This window comes from Saimiri boliviensis, chromosome 4 (assembly GCF_048565385.1).
Source record: "Saimiri boliviensis isolate mSaiBol1 chromosome 4, mSaiBol1.pri, whole genome shotgun sequence".
NCBI lineage: Eukaryota > Metazoa > Chordata > Mammalia > Primates > Cebidae > Saimiri > Saimiri boliviensis.
The window spans coordinates 79374784-79380264 of NC_133452.1; the positions used below are offsets into that span (position 1 = coordinate 79374784).

At 41.1% G+C, this 5481-nt stretch overlaps 1 pseudogene; it reads right to left on the reverse strand.

Annotated features, from left to right (window-relative positions):
• Window positions 1-1759: 1759 nt before the first annotated feature.
• Window positions 1760-1877, reverse strand: LOC120363542 (U2 spliceosomal RNA; annotated as a pseudogene).
• Window positions 1878-5481: the final 3604 nt, after the last annotated feature.

Genomic DNA, 5481 nt, shown 5'->3' on the forward strand with positions numbered 1-5481 from the left:
GTGTGTGTAGAGACAGATTCTCACCATGTTAGCCAGGCTGGTCTTGAATTTCTGGCCTCAAGTGATCTTCCCACCTTCACCTCCCAAAGTGTTGGAATTACAGGTGTGAGTCATTGCACCCAGCCAGCATCTACCTAAACCCAACTTCAATTCCCAGAGAAGTTACACTGGCCCCAGTTATTTTCTCACAAGATGCTGGAAGGCAGATTGTGGCATACCTACAACTTCTGGTTGTTTAGTGCTGAAAAAAGTTCAGGATTACTTTTGAGACGTTGATGATGTGGTTATCATTCAAAGTTTGCCTATGATTGTAACTTGGGTTCTAATGGGAAGCGCTGTGTGGTACTGATTGTTCTGAAGACACTAATAATATTGCCAAAATGCCCCGTGGCTGCAGAATTACTGCAAGAATTTCATAAATCATGTATATGCTGAGCATTGTCTGGAGACTAAAGAATGTTTCTCCTACCTATGACATTATTTTTTGGAAGTTTGTAGATGCTATAATGGTGAATAAAATACAAATTTGTTTAAAAGTATTGAACTCAGACATTTCTGGACTTTTTTTTTTTTTTGCACTTTCCCAATGAACAGAAACTGAAACTACTCCCAAGGAAGGGCAGACTTCTAAAGCTGTTCAGGTTAGCTTGTTGGTGACCAAGTTTCATCAATCAGCAAGTGGCTAAAAGGGGTCCAGGGAATGACAATTTGGGGTGACAGGATATGCAACACAGGAAGAAAGATACAGGCAGAAGGACAGTGCTTTGAAAGCTCTTAGGAGAGGACGCAGAGGAGGGAAGAACACCTGCCAGAACAGTCGGCAGCTGTCTGCCGGCACACCACCAACTGCACATTTTCTCTCCCAGAAACCACAGTTTTATTTTGTGCAGGTGTTTCCTTTAGAGCTGAACTTAGAAAATGAAAAAACTCAAACTCATCAGTTCATCAGAACTAAGGGGTAAGAATAAGTATTGTAATTTTGTTACTAGTTTTTAAAGCACCTTTACATTTTGAGAAAAGCAAGATGCAGTCTATGCAAATAAAGCAAAAGCACAATACTAAGCAGATTTGCATTTCCTCATCCCTAACACCAAAAGTTATAATTTTGGGAGAGACAGATAATTCAAAGCTATGGTAGCAAATTGGGTCTTAAAAAAAAAAAAGAGAGACATTATTAAGAAAGTTGCAGTAAAAATGACTTTAATAATGTTGCAAACAACTATTCACTATTTTATTTAGAAAATGCTTCTTTGCTTACTTATAAGAAAACCTTTTAAAACGAGAAATGGTACACTACAAGTCATCTGGTGAAGGAACCCACTACACTAGTATTTAAGCACTCTGCTGTATTTCAGATACATTTGCTTGATATCCCTCCATATTATTTTCTCCTGAAATATATTAGAAAAGTGTTAAAAATGAGCAACCAAGACATATCTTGAACATAGCGGAAACTGAGAAGAAAAAAAAAAACAGGCATTTTCTCTCCTAGATCTTTCAGCCAGCTGCCGATCTAAGGATTAGACCTGCAATGTGGTAAGGTGGGGCACGAAAAGGCAGAGAACTCCTTCCTGCCTGACATTTTTGTTCAGGTAATCAGAGTTTAAACTTGTGTAAATAATGTAATTAGATAATAATGTAACTAACATCTCCATTAAATTAATACCACCTACATCCCCATAGGAAAATGTTCCATGTTTTTTTTATTAACCAGTCCCAAGGGGAAATCTTGGGGATAAAACAAGAGAAAAAACTATAGCAGGTGTTTTCTTTTCTTTTCTGGAAAAAAAAAAAGTATCATAAAGTATTCAAGGTAATTAACAAAATGTTTATAATAAAATCTACACTTGATCTTAGCCAAAAGGCTGAGAAGCAATGCAATAAAGTCTATATATGGCTTTCTGAGGTTTTTTTTTTTTTAATTTTACTCAAGGAAGACACTGATGTAAAATAAGTCAATTCACACTATCAGTTTAAGTGATAATAGCACTGCAACTGGCAAAACAAGTAATCCAGTCAGCTAATGGCAGATATTTTAAGTATACAAAAGTATATACGATATAATGGGATATTAGTTCTTAAAATACGTATGCCTTATAAATAAAAGCTCAAGGTAAATACACTGAAATCTTAATCATGGCCTTTTCTAAGCAGGAGGATTATGGGAGATTTGGATTTTGTTCATATTCCATCTATTGAACAATCATCGTATTAATTTTCTGATCAAGAAGAAAATAATTAAAAAAATGTTTTACTAAAGAATAAGTAAAGTGTGTGAACCAAGAATAGCTCTAAGGTTCTAAGAAGCATATTCTTTTTTCAAATAGTGGAAAAATCAAATGACACAAAACAGTCTGATTCCTTCTTAGTGTAGCAAAACAACCCAGGTTTCAGTCAGAAGACCTGGACTTGAATTAGGGTTCTTTCATTTTCTAGATAAGCCATTGAAGCTTTTCTTGAATAAGTCTCCTTAAGAAACTTTATAAAATATATTTCAAAGTATTCAAAACAAATCAAGAAATAGATGAAAATCTAGAAAATGTTCCTCTCATTAACATAAAAAATCATATGCCAGAAAGATAATAATTTGTAGTTGAAAAAATCGAGAAGTAGACACTTGATTTCTCTGAGACCTCAATTATCTTCATCTGTAAAATGGGTATAAAGAATCAGTGTCACTTCCAGGATTGTTATGAGGAATAAATTAGTTGATGCTATACCAACTGCCTGGTACACAGTAGATGCTAAAAAACTCTAGTCCAGACCTTGCACAAGGATGCAAATGGCAGTGGGGAAAGGAGCTGCACTTCAAAGGGCTTCTGGTTCCTATCTAAGGAAAAAATGAATTAATTACACAGGCCAAGGGTTGTGGTTCTAAGATGTTTTCTAAGATTCTGAAACATTTTAAACCTCATCTTTTGTCATTTTTGTAGCTAAGAAGTATGCTTTAAGGATTAAAAAAATATTAAAATGAAAAAAAGGAGTTTTCCCTTAGGATCATCAAATGTAAAGAAAAAATTACCCCAAATTTGATCTGGGATTGAACCTTTTACCTAATTTGTAACTTTTTCTAGGAAGAAATAAGGGTTCTAGATTAAAAAAAAAAAAGCAGTTTTTGGATTATAAATTTTCCGGGGAAATGACCTCCTCTTCCCATCCAGCTGTTAGTCAAGAATTTAGCAAACTTTAAATAGCATTACTCTTCTCTTTGTATGTCTCTTTTGAGAGAGGGTCTCGCTCTGTCACCCAGGCTGGAGTGCAGTGGCACCATCATGGCTCACTGCAACCTCCTCCTCCTCCTTCCGCATCTCTCATCCTCCATCTCCCAGAGCTAAACTGATCCATCCTCCTCAGCCTCCAGAGTAGCTGGGACCACAGGTACGTACCACCATGCCTGGCTAATTTTTGAGTATGTGTATATTTTTAGTAAGATGGGTCTCACCATGTTGCCCAGGCTGATCTCAAATTCCTGAGCTCAAGTGATCCGCTCACCTCAGCCCCCCCCGCCCCACTCCCCCCCCTTTTTTTTAAAGATGGGAGTCTCGCTCTGACTCCCAGTCTGATCTTGGCTGACTGGGTTCAAGTGATTCTTCTACCTCAGTCTTCCGAGAAGCTGGGATTACAGGTGTGCATCACCACATTCAGCTAATTTTTTATTTTTAGTAGAGACAGGGTTTTGCCATGTTGGCCATGCTGGTCTCCCACTCCTGACCTCAGGTGATCCACCTGCCTTGGCCTCCCAAAGTGCTGGGATTACAGACGTGAGCCACTGCGCCCAGCCAGCCTTTCTTTTTGTATCTCTAACTTCTCTTTTCTCTGTAAATGTCTCTGCTGAGAGAAATTTTGGAATTAACTTTGATCTTGGAATATGATTGTAATTAAGCTTCGATATGTGGCCATAATTAAATTGTTACGGGTGCACGTCCACAAATAATTGCAGAGGAGGTGACAGTGGCTCAAGGAGAGCCCCAGAGGACAACTGCATCCACAGATTGATGGACCTGGAGGCTGAATAGCAAAAGACTTCTAGTACTCCCCTATCAAATAGAAACGCATTATATACAGCACCTGCTTCGCAGGCCTTGCTGTGTTAGGGCCTATTGTACAAATTAAGGGCTTTTATGGAGCTGTGGAAGGCGAGGATGTCAAGTGGTAGCTAATTTGAAGATCCAACACAATGAATGAATGAAGCAGCACTGAAGTTCGGTTTTGTTTGCATATCGCAGCCAATCAGATTATCAGTTTACTATACAAAAAACAACAAGGGGAATGGTTTAAAAGATACCATCTAATTTTAGATAGCCTTCACTTTTTTCCTCCCAATTTCACCAAGAAACTCACGGATTTAGATTATTAACTTTAACAACAGAAAACAAATCAAATTTAAGAGTTTTGTATCTTTAAATAACAGAATAACACTTGCCCAACCTGATTAACCCTCTCTATCCTTCCCAGTCCCTCCCTCCTTTCCGGTCCTAAGGTTCCTATTACTTCTCAAGTCTTTTGAACTCATAGTCCTCTCTCAATCCCACACATTGGACATCGTGTTCTTTGAAGTTTAATCTTTCATATTTGTATGCTTTCTCTCAATTCAATGTAATTCCTGTTTTTTTTGACGGCTTTTAAATCTAAACAAATCAAAAGCAAACAAACTCCTGCAATGCCTAAAACAGTGTCTTGCACCTAACACACTACCCGAAAAAAAATTGTTATTAATATACAACTCTGATTAGCGCAGTGGCTCACGCCTATAATCCCAACACTTTAGGGGGTCGAGAAGGGCAGATAACCTGAGGTCAGGAGTTAGAGACTAGCCTGGCCAACATGGTGAAAACCCGTCGCTATCAAAAATACAAAAAATTAACCGGACGTGGTGGCGCACACCTGTGGTCCCAGCCGCTCTGGAGGCTGAGGTGGGAGAATCACTTGAGCCTGGGAGGTAGAAGCTGCCATGAGCCAAGATCGCGCCAGTGCACTCTAGTATGGGCGACAGAGCTAGACTCCGTCTCAAAGTGGGGGAAAAAAATCCTCTTCCCTTCCCTTGCCACTGGCTTTCCCCTCCGCTCCTCACTTAACCCCTGCTTCTCGCCGCCCCCCGCAACCACACCCCCACCCCGCCACAGCGGCTGGATCTAAAAACAAAGCCCTTCCCAGACCCCGCGGGACCGCGCGCTAACAGCTTTGCAGCCGGAGCCCGGCGCCCCCTCCGAGCTCTCGAGGGCGCGGGAGTCCCGGACCTCTCCTGCAGCGGGTGGGGCCGGGGCTCCTAGCACCTGGGGACCCCGGAGGGCCTAGGGGAAGGTCGGCTTCCGGGGGCCGGGGCGAGGGGACAAAGACACCGCTCGCTCCTGCAGATCCGAAGCCGGCTTTACGGGGCCGGCGGCGACCGGGAAGTGACCGATCGCCACGAAGCTGCTGCCACGTCAGGCAACTTCACAAAACCCGGACGAGGGCAGGTGACGCAAGCCGGGCGGCCGCGGC